We start from the raw sequence: 19,397 nt of genomic DNA on the forward strand, positions 1-19,397 counted from the left end.
CATTTGAATCTTCATTATTATTAGGTGAGTCAATGGGACTTGTTCTAGAGGTAGACATCTATCACATAATATCAAACGCGTTAAGAGATTAATATATCACATAATATTCACATGTTAAAAATATATAGTTTCCAACAAAATTTGTTAAGCAATCATTTTTCAAGTAAACACGGTCGAAGTCCAGACTCACTAATGCATCCTAACAAACTCGATAAGACACACTAATGCAAAATTCTAGTTCTCTAAGACCAACGCTCGGATACCAACTGAAATGTCCCGTTCTTATTGATTAAAAACGTTCCATATTAATTGATTTCGTTGCGAGGTTTTGACCTCTATATGAGACGTTTTTCAAAGACTGCATTCATTTTTAAAATAAACCATAACCTTTGCATTAGTGTGTCATATTTCAATACATATTTCTAAAATATCCTGTTTACACACGACCATTACATAATGGTTTACAATACAAATATGTTACAACAAAAATAAGTTTCTTGAATGCAGTTTTTACACAATATCATACAAGCATGGACTCCAAATCTCGTCCTTATTTAAGTATGCGACAGCGGAAGCTCTTAATAATCACCTGAGAATCAACATGCTTAAAACGTCAACAAAAATGTTGGTGAGTTATAGGTTTAACCTATATATATCAAATCATAATAATAGACCACAAGATTTCATATTTCAATACACATCCCATACATAGAGATAAAAATCATTCATATGGTAAACACCTGATAATCGACATTAACAAGATGCATATATAAGAATATCCCCATCATTCCGGGACACCCTTCGGATATGATATAAATTTTGAAGTACTAAAGCATCCGGTACTTAGGATGGGGTTTGTTAGGCCCAATAGATCTATCTTTAGGATTCGCGTCAATTAGGGTGTCTGTTCCCTAATTCTTAGATTACCAGACTTAATAAAAAGGGGCATATTCGATTTCGACAATTCAACCATAGAATGTAGTTTCACGTACTTGTGTCTATTTTGTAAATCATTTATAAAACCTGCATGTATTCTCATCCCAAAAATATTAGATTTTAAAAGTGTGACTATAACTCACTTTCACAGATTTTTACTTTGTCGGGAAGTAAGACTTGGCCACTGGTTGATTCACGAACCTGTAAAAATATATACATATATATCAAAGTATGTTCAAAATATAATTACAACACTTTTAATATATTTTGATGTTTTAAGTTTATTAAGTCAGCTGTCCTCGTTACTAATCTACAACTAGTTGTCCATAGTTAGATGTACAGAAATAAATCGATAAATATTATCTTGAATCAATCTACGACCCAGTGTATATGTATCTCAGTATTGATCACAACTCAAACTATATATATTTTGGAATCAACCTCAACCCTGTATAGCTAACTCCAACATTCACATATAGAGTGTCTATGTTGTTCCGAAATATATATAGATGTGTCGACATGATAGGTCAAAACATTGTATACGTGTCTATGGTATCTCAAGATTACATAATATACAATACAAGTTGATTAAGTTATGGTTGGAATAGATTTGTTACCAATTTTCACGTAGCTAAAATGAGAAAAATTATCCAATCTTGTTTTACCCATAACTTCTTCATTTTAAATCCGTTTTGAGTGAATCAAATTGCTATGGTTTCATATTGAACTCTATTTTATGAATCTAAACAGAAAAAGTATAGGTTTATAGTCGGAAAAATAAGTTACAAGTCGTTTTTGTAAAGGTAGTCATTTCAGTCGAAAGAACGACGTCTAGATGACCATTTTAAAAAAAACATACTTCCACTTTGAGTTTAAACATAATTTTTGGATATAGTTTCATGTTCATAATAACAATCATTTTCTCAGAATAACAACTTTTAAATCAAAGTTTATCATAGTTTTTAATTAACTAACCCAAAACAGCCCGCGGTGTTACTACGACGGCGTAAATTCGGTTTTACGGTGTTTTTCGTGTTTCCAGGTTTTAAATCATTAAGTTAGCATATCATATAGATATAGAACATGTGTTTAGTTGATTTTAAAAGTCAAGTTAGAAGGATTAACTTTTGTTTGCGAACAAGTTTAGAATTAACTAAACTATGTTCTAGTGATTACAAGTTTAAACCTTCGAATAAGATAGCTTTATATGTATGAATCGAATGATGTTCTGAACATCATCACTACCTTAAGTTCCTTGGATAAACCTACTGGAAAAGAGAAAAATGGATCTAGCTTCAACGGATCCTTGGATGGCTCGAAGTTCTTGAAGCAGAATCATGACACGAAAACAAGTTCAAGTAAGATCATCACTTGAAATAAGATTGTTATAGTTATAGAAATTGAACCAAAGTTTGAATATGATTATTACATTGTATTAGAATGATAACCTACTGTAAGAAACAAAGATTTCTTGAGGTTGGATGATCACCTTACAAGATTGGAAGTGAGCTAGCAAACTTGAAAGTATTCTTGATTTTATGTAACTAGAACTTTTAGAATATATGAAGAACACTTAGAACTTGAAGATAGAACTTGAGAGAGATCAATTAGATGAAGAAAATTGAAGAATGAAAGTTTTTGTAGGTGTTTTTGGTCGTTGGTGTATGGATTAGATATAAAGGATATGTAATTTTGTTTTCATGTAAATAAGTCATGAATGATTACTCATATTTTTGTAATTTTATGAGATATTTCATGCTAGTTGCCAAATGATGATTCCCACATGTGTTAGGTGACTCACATGGGCTGCTAAGAGCTGATCATTGGAGTGCATATACCAATAGTACATACATCTAAAAGCTGTGTATTGTACGAGTACGAATACGGGTGCATACGAGTAGAATTGTTGATGAAACTGAACGAGGATGTAATTGTAAGCATTTTTGTTAAGTAGAAGTATTTTGATAAGTGTCTTAAAGTCTTTCAAAAGTGTATGAATACATATTCAAACACTACATGTATATACATTTTAACTGAGTCGTTAAGTCATCGTTAGTCGTTACATGTAAGTGTTGTTTTGAAACCTTTAGGTTAACGATCTTGTTAAATGTTGTTAACCCAATGTTTATAATATCAAATGAGATTTTAAATTATTATATTATCATGATATTATCATGTATGAATATTTCTTAGTATGATATATATCCATTAAATGTCTTTACAACGATAATCGTTACATATATGTCTCGTTTAAAAATCATTAAGTTAGTAGTCTTGTTTTTACATATGTAGTTCATTGTTAATATACTTAATGATATGTTTACTTATCATAGTATCATGTTAACTATATATATATACATATATATGTCATCATATAGTTTTTACAAGTTTTAACGTTCGTGAATCACTGGTCAACTTGGGTGGTCAATTGTCTATATGAAACATATTTCAATTAATCAAGTCTTAACAAGTTTGATTGCTTAACATGTTGGAAACATTTAATCATGTAAATATCAATCTCAATTAATATATATAAACATGGAAAAGTTCGGGTCACTACAGTTAATCACACACCATTTTTGTCAGGGTTTCTACTCTTCCTTCTATCATTTTGGTTCGCTTAACTGATTTATGGTTAGGGCTAGATTAGATAATCTCTAAGACTTTAGAGATTATATAATCGCCGCGGAATGTTTCCCCAATGAAGTTATGAATTAATACTTCGTCAGTTATTGTTGTTGGTACTCCTTGGTATCTATGATGCGTATGACGTTGATGCTCGTGGGACAGATTGTGAAGTTGAGGTTTACAACGCGGTTGTGGTTAGAGGTGGTAATGGTACTATTGGCGTTGATGATGGTGGTACTGGTTATGCTGCCGGTGCTGCTGCTGGTGTTTGTAATCTCTGCACCATATTCTCCAAAGCCACTACCCGAGAGCGAAGTTCATTGACTTCTTCTATTATTCCAGGATGATTGTCGGTCGGAACGAGCGGATAAATAAAATCTAGAATTTGATGTAGTATATAATCGTGACGAGATACCCTGGAAATGAGAGAGAAAATGGTGTCTCGAACAGGTTCGCCGGTAAGTGCTTCAGGTTCTTCGCCAAGAGGGCAATGTGGTGGATGGAAAGGATCGCCTTCTTCTTGTTTCCAATGATTGAGGAGGCTACGAACCCATCCCCAATTCATCCAGAATAGGTGATGACTGATTGGTTGATCCATTTCGGTCACACTGCTTTCGGAGCTTGAGTGAGATTCCATTTCGGAATCGGAGTAACTTGAACTGATGACAAATTCCATTTCGTACGATTGGATAAAGGATTTTCGATATAAAATGATTTTTTGGCTATCGGGTGGTATTCTATTTACATAGGATATCTATATATAGAGATCAAAAGATTTCATAGATTACGGAGGAATTTGCGGGATATGTCAGGCAAAGTTTAAAGTAACAGATACGATAAGATATGATTTAGCAGATACGCTAAGATATGAATTTTGTCTATACACTACTCATGCAATTAATGTAGCAAGACGTGTCTAGACTAATAATGATATGCAGGAAATTTCCTATGGATGATAAGCAGATGATTTTCGACTAGAAATGATAAGCAAAACTTTTGACATGCAGACACGGTCGAAGTCCAGACTCACTAATGCATCCTAACGACTTATCAGTTAGACACACTAATGCAGACCTGGTTCGCTAAGACCACCGCTCTGATACCAACTGAAAGGACCCGTTTATATACATTATAAATGATTCACAATAGTTGATTACATTGCGAGGTATTTGACCTCTATATGATACATTTTACAAACATTGCATTCGTTTTTAAAAGACAATCTTTCTTTACATCAAAAATTGATAGGCATGCATACCATTTCATAATATCCACTATCCAACTATAAATTGATTTAATAATAATCTTTGATGAACTCAATGACTCGAATGCAATGTTGTTCGAAATATGCTATTAAAGACTCCAAGTAATATCTTTAAAATGAGCAAATGCACAGCGGAAGATTTCTTTAAAACCTGAGAATAAACATGCTTTAAAGTGTCAACCAAAAGGTTGGTGAGTTCATTAGTTTATCATAATCATTTATTTCCATCATTTTAATAGACCACAAGAATTTCATTTCCAGTTCTCATAAATATACGTCCCATGCATAGAGACAAAAAATAATCATTCATATGGTGAACACCTGGTAACCGACATTCACAATATGCATATAAGAATATTCCCATCATTTCGGGATCCTCCTTCGGACATGATATAAATTTCGAAGTACTAAAGCATCCGGTACTTTGGATGGGGCTTGTTGGGCCCGATAGATCTATTTTTAGAGTTCGCGTCAATTAGGGTGTCTGTTCCCTAATTCTTAGATTACCAGACTTAATAAAAAGGGGCATATTCGATTTCGATCATTCAATCATATAATGTAGTTTCGATTACTTGTGTCTATTTCGTAAAACATTTATAAAAGCGCATGCATTCTCAGTCCCAAAAATATATATTGCAAAAACATTTAAAAGGGGAGTAATGAAACTCACCATACTGTATTTCGTAGTAAAAATACATATAACGTCATTGAACAAGTGCAAGGTTGGCCTCGGATTCACGAACCTAAATTAATTATATATATTTATGTGTTGGTCAATATTTGTCTAACAAATTAGGTCAAGTCATAGTGTACCATAATCCTAATGCTCGAGACTAATATGCAAAAGTCAACAAAAGTAAATTTGACTCAAAATAATTTCCAAAAATCTATAGATGATTAATATATAGTTTAAATATCGTCATTTTATATTTTTAAATATTTTTAAAAGATTTATTAGAGTAAATAATATAATTTAATTATTAATAAATAAAATTTTATATTATATTTATATAATAAAATATATTTTTATATATATTAAGTAATAAAATTTATAGGGTTCATTTAATATTATAAAGATAATATGATAGGTATTATTAAAGTAAGGGGGATGATTCTAACACACCCTTTTTTGATCCTCACACACCTATTTTAACCTTTTACTCTTCTAATAATACTCCATTTCTTTAAATTGGTGTGTGAGAATCAAAAAAGTGTGTGTGAAAATCATCTCCCTTAAAGTAAGTTATTACACGTAGTAAAATATGTTTGTATCAAATATTTATATGATAAAATAATATTTATAATGATAGTAAGTAAAAGTTGTATTATTTTGTAATAATAATTATTATTATAAAAATATCAATATTTATAATTACTAAGATGACATTATGATAAAACGATAATTCTAATTATGATAACATTATTATTTACGATAATTTTTAATATTATCTTTAAAATAATAATTCTATTTAAAATAATAATAATAATGATATTTTATATTAACAATGACATTTCTATTAAAATGATAATTTTTGTTAAAAATGATAGTTTTAATACTAACGATAATTTTAATAATAATAGTAATGATAAAAATAATAAGAACGATAATTTTATCTAAATCAATATCTTATAATATTTTAATTTTATCATGATACTCTTACCCATTATTTCCTAATCGTTTCGTTTAATAGCTTTTAATCGTCTTTTATATCGTGTTCGTAATAATGATAATAATAGTAATCAAAATAATTAGGTGTTACAAATATTTATTTTAATTACACTAATATTAATAATGATAGTTACTATAACATTATTAACAATAATACTAATAATTATCTTAATGATAATATAGTAATAATAATAATAACAATAACAATAACCATTTTTAAATAATGATATATATATTAATAATGATAATAATAATAATAATACCAATAACAATAACCATTTTTAAATAATGATATATATATTAATAATGATAATAATAATAATAATACCAATAATAATAATAATAATAATAATAATAATTGGATAATAATAATAATACTAATTATAACTTTAACGATAATAACGATAGTAATAATAAAAAAAATTACAATTTTTAATGATATCTCCTTTTATTGATAAAGATAATAATAATAATAATAATAATAATAATAATAATAATAATAATAATAATAATAACAATAATAAGATAAAACTAGAACGACGATAATAACGACGATAATAATAATAATCATTTTTAATAATAATACAAAAATTTGATGGACTATAACTTCAAATCCGTTCATCGAAATCATTTGATATATAAATGAAAAGTTCTTAATTTTTCGCTAGCTTTCCAACGACATGCATATCTTATACCTTATCTCAGTCGCATATATAACTAATTCAGGATTCAACATAACCTAACTAAAGGCAATATCAAAAGTACAAACATGCATAATCCTATATACTCGAGCACTAGTCAGGGATACACTATTAGTATGTAAAAGTTAAATTATGAGTACTCACGTATCAATATTGAGATTTAATATTGCAGGAAAGGTACGTAGACGCAATGAAGATGATAAACACTATATTGACCTCACGAGCATTCCCATGAACCATACCCAATCACCTCCATAGCTATAACCCATAATTTCCTTAATCCAATCCCACTCGAAAAACAATTTCGAAATCACTCGGACAGCACTCTGACGTAATATTTTATGTATACTAATAATATCTTGAAATAATACAGAGTAAATATATATATGTAAATCGATTGAGAGAGTTTAGAGAAAAATATTTTCAAGTTTCTATGAAATAATGAAACCTATTGAATTCTATTTATAATAGATTTTTTGAATTATTAAAGTGAATTATTAAAGTGAATTATTAAAGTATGAATTATTAAAGTGAATTATTAAAGTATGAATTATTAAAGTGAATTATTAAAGTATGAATTATTAAAGTGAATTATTAAAGTTAAAGTAAAGTAAAAATAAAGTAAGGTAAAGTTTAAGTATAGTAAAAATATAAAACTATGTATGTATAATACGCGTATAAATATATATAATTTTAATTTAAATCGTTATATATATTTAATAAAATAAAATATAAATATCGTTATCTTTATCATACTGGTTAAGTAATGAGTTGTCAAAAGTTGTTCTAGATATTTATAAAAGTTATATACGTTTTAATAATAAAGTTTTTTTTAAACTGAAAACATTTTTGTACGTTTGAAACTAAATCAAATAAATATAATAATTTTGTTTTCCAAAACCAAATATATTTTTAAGAATCATTTTGTTTAAAGGTTAAAATAATGGAAATCTTTATATCATAAAATGTTTTAGAAAAGTAGAATCATATATATTCATAATAGGTTTCAAGTTTTTAAATTACAGTTTGTTGGTGAAGCATGGGATAAAGTTCAAAGGTTAAATAAACGTATGAAATCATCTTAATGAAAAGTGTCGAGTTACTTAACTTGTCGATATCCAACATCTAAGTTATTTACACTTCACGTTCTTACTTATAAATTACTTTACCATTTTCCGAATGTTGTCAAAAAGAATAGATTTCTTAAATCACGGTGGACCTCATAACATAGACCCGTAATCATATCATAATGTATCTGATAAATCAATCATTTGATATTATCTTCTAATTCCATCGATAAACATATTGTAACAAATACGTTCATGTAAAGTATTATACGTTTAATACTTTATTAATATTCTCAAGTTATAATATATATATACATATTTATTTATATATAACGGTTCGTGAATCGTCGGAATTTGGTCGAGGTTATAATGAATGTATGAACACAATTTAAAATTATTGAGATTTAACTTAACAAACTTTGCTTATCGCGTCGGAATAATATAAAGATAAAGTTTAAATTTTGTTGGAAATTTCCGGGTTGTCATGAAATGTCCCGTTCTTATTGATTAAAAACGTTCCATATTAATTGATTTCGTTGCGAGGTTTTGACCTCTATATGAGACGTTTTTCAAAGACTGCATTCATTTTAAAACAAACCATAACCTTTATTTCATCAATAAAGGTTTAAAAAGCTTTACGTAGATTATCAAATAATGATAATCTAAAATATCCTGTTTACACACGACCATTACATAATGGTTTACAATACAAATATGTTACAACAAAGTAAGTTTCTTGAATGCAGTTTTTACACAATATCATACAAGCATGGACTCCAATTCTCGTCCTTATTTAAGTATGCGACAGCGGAAGCTCTTAATAATCACCTGAGAATAAACATGCTTAAAACGTCAACAAAAATGTTGGTGAGTTATAGGTTTAACCTATATATATCAAATCATAATAATAGACCACAAGATTTCATATTTCAATACACATCCCATACATAGAGATAAAAATCATTCATATGGTGACCACCTGGTAACCGACATTAACAAGATCCATATATAAGAATATCCCCATCATTCCGGGACACCCTTCGGATATGATATAAATTTCGAAGTACTAAAGCATCCGGTACTTTGGATGGGGTTTGTTAGGCCCAATAGATCTATCTTTAGGATTCGCGTCAATTAGGGTGTCTGTTCCCTAATTCTTAGATTACCAGACTTAATAAAAAGGGGCATATTCGATTTCGATAATTCAACCATAGAATGTAGTTTCACGTACTTGTGTCTATTTTGTAAATCATTTATAAAACCTGCATGTATTCTCATCCCAAAAGTATTAGATTTTAAAAGTGGGACTATAACTCACTTTCACAGATTTTTACTTCGTCGGGAAGTAAGACTTGGCCACTGGTTGATTCACGAACCTATAACAATATATACATATATATCAAAGTATGTTCAAAATATATTTACAACACTTTTAATATATTTTGATGTTTTAAGTTTATTAAGTCAGCTGTCCTTGTTAGTAACCTACAACTAGTTGTCCACAGTTAGATGTACAGAAATAAATCGATAAATATTATCTTGAATCAATCCACGACCCAGTGTATACATATCTCAGTATTGATCACAACTCAAACTATACATATTTTGGAATCAACCTCAACCCTGTATAGCTAACTCCAACATTCACATATACAGTGTCTATGGTTGTTCCGAAATATATATAGATGTGTCGACATGATAGGTCGAAACATTGTATACGTGTCTATGGTATCTCAAGATTACATAATATATAATACAAGTTGATTAAGTTATGGTTGGAATAGATTTGTTACCAATTTTCACGTAGCTAAAATGAGAAAAATTATCCAATCTTGTTTTACCCATAACTTCTTCATTTTAAATCCGTTTTGAGTGAATCAAATTGCTATGGTTTCATATTGAACTCTATTTTATGAATCTAAACAGAAAAAGTATAGGTTTATAGTCGGAAAAATAAGTTACAAGTCGTTTTTGTAAAGGTAGTCATTTCAGTCGAAAGAACGACGTCTAGATGACCATTTTAGAAAACATACTTCCACTTTGAGTTTAACCATAATTTTTGGATATAGTTTCATGTTCATAATAAAAATCATTTTCTCAGAATAACAACTTTTAAATCAAAGTTTATCATAGTTTTTAATTAACTAACCCAAAACAGCCCGCGGTGTTACCACAACGGCGTAAATCCGGTTTTACGGTGTTTTTCGTGTTTCCAGGTTTTAAATCATTAAGTTAGCATATCATATAGATATAGAACATGTGTTTAGTTGATTTTAAAAGTCAAGTTAGAAGGATTAACTTTTGTTTGCGAACAAGTTTAGAATTAACTAAACTATGTTCTAGTGATTACAAGTTTAAACCTTCGAATAAGATAGCTTTATATGTATGAATCGAATGATGTTATGAACATCATTACTACCTTAAGTTACTTGGATAAACCTACTAGAAAAGAGGAAAATGGATCTAGCTTCAATGGATCCTTGGATGGCTCGAAGTTCTTGAAGCAGAATCATGACACGAAAACAAGTTCAAGTAAGATCATCACTTGAAATAAGATTGTTATAGTTATAGAAATTGAACCAAAGTTTGAATATGATTATTTCCTTGTATTAGAATGATAACCTACTGTAAGAAAAAAAGATTTCTTGAGGTTGGATGATCAACTTATAAGATTGGAAGTGAGCTAGCAAACTTGAAAGTATTCTTGATTTTATGAAACTAGAACTTTTGGAATTTATGAAGAACACTTAGAACTTGAAGATAGAACTTGAGAGAGATCAATTAGATGAAGAAAATTGAAGAATGAAAGTGTTTGTAGGTGTTTTTGGTCGTTGGTGTATGGATTAGATATAAAGGATATGTTATTTTGTTTTCATGTAAATAAGTCATGAATGATTACTCATATTTTTGTAATTTTATGAGATATTTCATGCTAGTTGCCAAATGATGGTTCCCACATGTGTTAGGTGACTCACATGGGCTGCTAAGAGCTGATCATTGGAGTGTATATATCAATAGTACATACATCTAAAAGCTGTGTATTGTACGAGTACGAATACGGGTGCATACGAGTAGAATTGTTGATGAAACTGAACGAGGATGTAATTGTAAGCATTTTTGTTAAGTAGAAGTATTTTGATAAGTGTATTGAAGTCTTTCAAAAGTGTATAAATACATATTAAAACACTACATGTATATACATTTTAACTGAGTCGTTAAGTCATCGTTAGTCGTTACATGTAAGTGTTGTTTTGAAACCTTTAGGTTAACGATCTTGTTAAATGTTGTTAACCCAATGTTTATAATATCAAATGAGATTTTAAATTATTATATTATCATGATATTATCATGTATGAATATCTCTTAATATGATATATATACATTAAATGTCTTTACAACGATAATCATTAATTGTTAATATACTTAATGATATATTTACTTATCATAGTATCATGTTAACTATATATATATATCCATATATATGTCATCATATAGTTTTTAGAAGTTTTAACGTTCGTGAATCACCGGTCAACTTGGGTGGTCAATTGTCTATATGAAACATATTTCAATTAATCAAGTCTTAACAAGTTTGATTGCTTAACATGTTGGAAACATTTAATCATGTAAATATCAATCTCAATTAATATATATAAACATGGAAAAGTTCGGGTCACTACAGTACCTACCCGTTAAATAAATTTTGTCCCGAAATTTTAAGCTGTTGAAGGTGTTGACGAATCTTCTGGAAATAGATGCGGGTATTTCTTCTTCATCTGATCTTCACGCTCCCAGGTGAACTCGGGTCCTATACGAGCATTCCATCAAACCTTAACAGTTGGTATATTGTTTTGCTTAAGTCTTTTAACCTCACGATCCATTATTTCGACGGTTTCTTCGATGAATTGGAGTTTTTCGTTGATTTGGATTTCATCTAACGGAATAGTGAGATCTTCTTTAGCAAAACATTTCTTCAAATTCGAGACGTGGAAAGTGTTATGTACAGCCGCGAGTTGTTGAGGTAACTCAAGTCGGTAAGCTACTGGTCTGACACGATCAATAATCTTGAATGGTCCAATATACCTTGGATTTAATTTCCCTCATTTACCAAATCGAACAACGCCTTTCCAAGGTGTAACTTTAAGCATGACCATCTCTCCAATTTCAAATTCTATATCTTTTCTTTTAATGTCAGCATAGCTCTTTTGTCGACTTTGGGCGGTTTTCTACCGTTGTTAAATTTGGATGATCTTCTCGGTAGTTTCTTGTATAATCTCTGGACCCGTAATCTGTCTATCCCCCACTTCACTCCAACAAATCGGAGACCTGCACTTTCTACCATAAAGTGCTTCAAACGGCGCCATCTCAATGCTTGAATGGTAGCTGTTGTTGTAGGAAAATTCTACTAACGGTAGATGTCGATCCCAACTGTTTCCGAAATCAATAACACATGCTCGTAGCATGTCTTCAAGCGTTTGTATCGTTCCTTCACTCTGCCCATCAGTTTGTGGATGATAGGCAGTACTCATGTCTAGACGAGTTCCTAATGCTTGCTGTAATGTCTGCCAGAATCTTGAAATAAATCTGCCATCCCTATCAGAGATAATAGAGATTGGTATTCCATGTCTGGAGATGACTTCCTTCAAATAGAGTCGTGCTAACTTCTCCATCTTGTCATCTTCTCTTATTGGCAGGAAGTGTGCTGATTTGGTGAGACGATCAACTATTACCCAAATAGTATCAAAACCACTTGCAGTCCTTGGCAATTTAGTGATGAAATCCATGGTAATGTTTTCCCATTTCCATTCCGGGATTTCGGGTTGTTGAAGTAGACCTGATGGTTTCTGATGCTCAGCTATGACCTTAGAACACGTCAAACATTCTCCTACGTATTTAGCAACATCGGCTTTCATACCCGGCCACCAAAAATGTTTTTTGAGATCCTTGTACATCTTCCCCGTTCCAGGATGTATTGAGTATCTGGTTTTATGAGCTTCTCTAAGTACCATTTCTCTCATATCTCCAAATTTTGGTACCCAAATCCTTTCAGCCCTATACCGGGTTCCGTCTTCCCGAATATTAAGATGCTTCTCCGATCCTTTGGGTATTTCATCCTTTAAATTTACCTTTTTTAAAACTCCTTGTTGCGCCTCCTTTATTTGAGTAGTAAGGTTATTATGAATCATTATATTCATAGATTTTACTCGAATGGGTTCTCTGTCCTTCCTGCTCAAGGCATCGGCTACCACATTTGCCTTCCCCGGGTGGTAACGAATCTCAAAGTCGTAATCATTCAATAATTCAATCCACCTACGCTGCCTCATATTCAGTTGTTTCTGATTAAATATGTGTTGAAGACTTTTGTGGTCGGTGTATATAATACTTTTGACCCCATATAAGTAGTGCCTCCAAGTCTTTAATGCAAAAACAACCGCGCCTAATTCCAAATAATGCGTCGTATAATTTTGTTCGTGAATCTTCAATTGTCTAGACGCATAAGCAATCACCTTCGTTCGTTGCATTAATACACAACCGAGACCTTGCTTTGATGCGTCACAATAAATCACAAAATCATCATTCCCTTCAGGCAATGACAATATAGGTGCCGTAGTTAGCTTTTTCTTCAATAACTGAAACGCTTTCTCTTGTTCATCATTCCATTCAAATTTCTTCCCTTTATGCGTTAATGCAGTCAAGGGTTTTGCTATTCTGGAAAAGTCTTGGATGAACCTTCTGTAGTAACCAGCTAGTCCTAAAAACTGGGGTATGTGTTTCGGAGTTTTCGGAGTTTCCCACTTTTCAACAGTTTCTATCTTTGCCGGATCCACCTTAATACCTTCTTTGTTCACTATGTGACCGAGGAATTGAACTTCTTTCAACCAAAATGCACACTTTGAAAGCTTAGCGTACAATTCTTCCTTCCTCAATACTTCTAACACCTTTCTTAAATGTTCACCGTGTTCTTGGACATTCTTTGAGTAAATAAGTATGTCATCAATGAAAACAATGACAAACTTGTCAAGGTATGTTCCACACACTCGGTTCATAAGGTCCATGAACACAGCTGGTGCATTAGTTAAACCAAACGGCATGACCATAAACTCGTAATGACCGTAACGTGTTCTGAAAGCAGTCTTTGGAATATCATCTTCTTTCACCCGCATTTGATGATACCCGGAACGTAAGTCAATCTTTGAATAAACAGACGAGCCTTGTAGTTGATCAAATAAGTCGTCGATTCTCGGTAGTGGGTAGCGGTTCTTGATGGTAAGTTTGTTCAACTCTCGGTAGTCGATACACAACCTGAATGTACCATCTTTCTTCTTGACAAACAAAACAGGAGCTCCCCACGGTGATGTGCTTGGTCGAATGAAACCACGCTCTAAAAGTTCTTGTAATTGGCTTTGCAGTTCTTTCATCTCGCTGGGTGCGAGTCTGTAAGGAGCACGAGCTATTGGTGCAGCTCCTGGTACAAGATCTATTTGAAATTCAACGGATCGATGTGGGGGTAATCCCGGTAACTCTTTCGGAAATACATAGGGAAATTCTTTTGCAATGGGAACATCATTGATGCTCTTTTCTTCAGTTTGTACTTTCTCGACGTGTGCTAGAATAGCATAGCAACCTTTTCTTATTAGTTTTTGTGCCTTCAAATTACTAATAAGATGTAGCTTCGTGTTGCCCTTTTCTCCGTACACCATTAAGGGTTTTCCTTTTTCTCGTATAATGCGAATTGCATTTTTGTAACAAACGATCTCTGCTTTCACCTCTTTCAACCAGTCCATACCGATTATCACATCAAAACTCCCTAACTCTACTGGTATCAAATCAATCTTAAATGTTTCGCTAACCAGTTTAATTTCTCGATTCCGACATATATTATCTGCTGAAATTAATTTACCATTTGCTAATTCGAGTAAAAATTTACTATCCAAAGGCGTCAATGGACAACTTAATTTAGCACAAAAATCTCTACTCATATAGCTTCTATCCGCACCCGAATCAAATAAAACGTAAGCAGATTTATTGTCAATAAGAAACGTACCCGTAACAAGCTCCGGGTCTTCCTGTGCCTCTGCCGCATTAATATTGAAAACTCTTCCGCGGCCTTGTCCATTCGTGTTCTCCTGGTTCGGGCAATTTCTAATAATGTGGCCCGGTTTTCCACATTTATAACAAACTACATTGGCATAACTTGCTCCGACACTACTTGATCCGCCATTACTCATTCCGACACCATTTGTTCCTTTCGTTCTATTAACCCCTGGTCCGTAGACCTCACACTTTGCCGCGCTATGACCATTTCTTTTACACTTGTTGCAAAATTTGGTGCAGAACCCCGAGTGATACTTTTCACACCTTTGGCATAGCTGCTTCTGATTGTTGTTGTTGTTGCGGTTATTATTGTTGTTGGGATGATTATTGTAGTTGCTGTTGTTGTTGTTGTTGTTGTTGTTGTTGGGCCGTTTGTTGTAGTTGCGATTGATGTTGCGATTGTTGGGATAATTGTTGCGATTATTGTTGTAATTGCTGTTGTTGTTGTATTGGTTATTCTTATCACCGTTTTCCTCCCACTTTCTTTTGACTTGCTTCACATTGGCCTCTTCAGCAGTCTGTTCTTTAATTCTTTCTTCAATCTGGTTCACTAGTTTGTGAGCCATTCTACATGCCTGTTGTATGGAGGCGGGCTCGTGTGAACTTATATCTTCTTGGATTCTTTCCGGTAATCCTTTCACAAACGCGTCGATCTTCTCTTCCTCATCTTCGAACGCTCCCGGACACAATAGGCACAATTCTGTGAATCGTCTTTCGTACGTGGTAATATCAAATCCTTGGGTTCGTAACCCTCTAAGTTCTGTCTTGAGCTTATTGACCTCGGTTCTGGGACGGTACTTCTCGTTCATCAAGTGCTTGAATGCTGACCACGGTAGTGCGTACGCATCATCTTGTCCCACTTGCTCTAGATAGGTATTCCACCATGTTAACGCAGAACCTGTGAAGGTATGCGTAGCGTACTTCACTTTGTCCTCTTCAGTACACTTACTTATGGCAAACACCGATTCGACCTTCTCGGTCCACCGTTTCAATCCGATTGGTCCTTCGGTTCCATCAAATTCCAAAGGTTTGCAGGCAGTGAATTCTTTGTAGGTGCATCCTACACGATTTCCTGTACTGCCAGATCCAAGGTTATTGTTGGTATGTAGCGCAGCCTGTACTGCGGCTATGTTTGAAGCTAGAAAAGTACGGAATTCCTCGTCATTCATATTCACGGTGTGTCGAGTAGTCGGTGCCATTTCCTTCAAAATAGTCAAATGGAACAAGTTAATCATACAGAATATTAAGAGTAGTTAATAGTATTTCGTAGCATAATATGAACTCATTTATAAAAGCTTTTTCTTCATATTAGCGTTTTATAAGTTTAAATTCGGGTAGTACCTACCCGTTAAGTTCATACTTAGTAGCTAATATACAATTCAACTACTACAATTCTATATGAAAAACTGATTATAATAATATTTCGCGTTCAAACTTTTACACAATATTTTACAAACTTACAATACCGCTTATTTTACATATAGCATGAAATATAGCACACAATAAATTTGATACAAGATGGTTGTGAAGATAATTCTAGCTAGTACACAAGTCGTTCAGCAAAGGCAATAAAGACACGTAATTCATACGTCCAGAAACAAGTCATGCATTCTGGTTTTCCTAGGACTACTTCCCATCCTTGGTCTTGTGGAACATAACCGTTATGGCCGTTGATAAGACAACGTGTTGTAACGTCGTCAAAGGGACGAGGGTTACGTAATGTCCAACAGTCCCGTAACAATCTAAAAACCTCATTTCTTACCCCAATTACCGACTCCGTCACTTGTGGGAACGTTTTGTTTAATAGTTGTAGCCCAATGTTCTTGTTCTCACTTTGGTGAGAAGCGAACATTACTAATCCGTAAGCATAAAATGCTTCTTTATGTTTCATGTTAGCCGCTTTTTCTAAATCACGAAGTCCAATATTCGGAAATATTGAGTCAAAATAATTTCTTAACCCGTTGCGTAAAATAGCATTTGGGTTCCCCGCAATATATGCGTCAAAGTAAACACATCGTAACTTATGGATTTCCCAATGTGATATCCCCCATCTTTCGAACGAAAGCCTTTTATAACCAAGGCATTCTTGGAACGTTCTTCGAATGTCTTACAAACTGATCTCGCCTTAAATAGTTGTGCCGAAGAATTCTGACCGACTCTAGACAAGATTTCATCAATCATGTCTCCGGGTAGGTCTCTTAAAATATTGGGTTGTCTATCCATTTTGTGTTTTTATACTGTAAAATAGACAAGAGTTAGATTCGTAAAAAAAATACTTATTAATACAAGCAATTTTTACATATATCATAAAGCATAAGCACACTATATTACATATATTACACCACACGAATACAACTATCTTATTCCGACTCGCTTGTTTCTTCTTCTTCGGTTTTGGTTCGTTTTACCAAGTTTCTAGGGATATATGATGTTCCCCTAATACGAGCCGTAATTTTCCACATTGGTTTAGAAAAACCTGGTGGTTTAGAGGTTCCCGGGTCATTGTTACAACTTAAGGACTTCGGGGGTTGACGATACATATAAAGTTCATCGGGGTTGGAATTAGATTTTTCTATTTTTATGCCCTTTCCCTTATTATTTTCTTTTGCCTTTTTAAATTCAGTTGGGGTAATTTCTATAACATCATCGGAATTCTCGTCGGAATCCGATTCATCGGAGAATTGGTAATCCTCCCAATATTTTTCTTCCTTGGCGGAAACACCATTGACCATAATTAACCTTGGTCGGTTGGTTGAGGATTCTCTTTTACTTAACCGTTTTATTATTTCCCCCACCGGTTCTATTTCTTCTTCCGGTTCCGATTCTTCTTCCGGTTCCGATTCTTCTTCCGGTTCCGACTCTTCTTCCGGTTCCTCTTCGGGAACTTGTGAATCAGTCCACGAATCATTCCAATTTACATTTGACTCTTCATTATTATTAGGTGAGTCAATGGAACTTGTTCTAGAGGTAGACATCTATCACATAATATCAAACACGATAAGAGATTAATATATCACATAATATTCATATGTTAAAAATATATAGTTTCCAACAAAAATGTTAAGCAATCATTTTTAAAGAAAACACGGTCGAAGTCCAGACTCACTAATGCATCCTAACAAACTCGATAAGACACACTAATGCAAATTTTCTGGTTCTCTAAGACCAACGCTCGGATACCAACTGAAATGTCCCGTTCTTATTGATTAAAAACGTTCCATATTAATTGATTTCGTTGCGAGGTTTTGACCTCTATATGAGACGTTTTTCAAAGACTGCATTCATTTTAAAACAAACCATAACCTTTATTTCATCAATAAAGGTTTAAAAAGCTTTACGTAGATTATCAAATAATGATAATCTAAAATATCCTGTTTACACACGACCATTACATAATGGTTTACAATACAAATATGTTACAACAAAATAAGTTTCTTGAATGCAGTTTTTACACAATATCATACAAGCATGGACTCCAAATCTCGTCCTTATTTAAGTATGCGACAGCGGAAGCTCTTAATAATCACCTGAGAATAAACATGCTTAAAACATCAACAAAAATGTTGATGAGTTATAGGTTTAACCTATATATATCAAATCATAATAATAGACCACAAGATTTCATATTTCAATACACATCCCATACATAGAGATAAAAATCATTCATATGGTGAACACCTGGTAACCGACATTAACAAGATGCATATATAAGAATATCCCCATCATTCCGGGACACCCTTCGGATATGATATAAATTTCGAAGTACTAAAGCATCCGGTACTTTGGATGGGGTTTGTTAGGCCCAATAGATCTATCTTTAGGATTCGCGTCAATTAGGGTGTCTGTTCCCTAATTCTTAGATTACCAGACTTAATAAAAAGGGGCATTTTCGATTTCGATAATTCAACCATAGAATGTAGTTTCACGTACTTGTGTCTATTTTGTAAATCATTTATAAAACCTGCATGTATTCTCATCCCAAAAGTATTAGATTTTAAAAGTGGGACTATAACTCACTTTCACATATTTTTACTTCGTCG

The sequence above is a fragment of the Rutidosis leptorrhynchoides genome, chromosome 3, assembly GCF_046630445.1.
Source record: "Rutidosis leptorrhynchoides isolate AG116_Rl617_1_P2 chromosome 3, CSIRO_AGI_Rlap_v1, whole genome shotgun sequence".
Taxonomy (NCBI): Eukaryota; Viridiplantae; Streptophyta; class Magnoliopsida; order Asterales; family Asteraceae; genus Rutidosis; species Rutidosis leptorrhynchoides.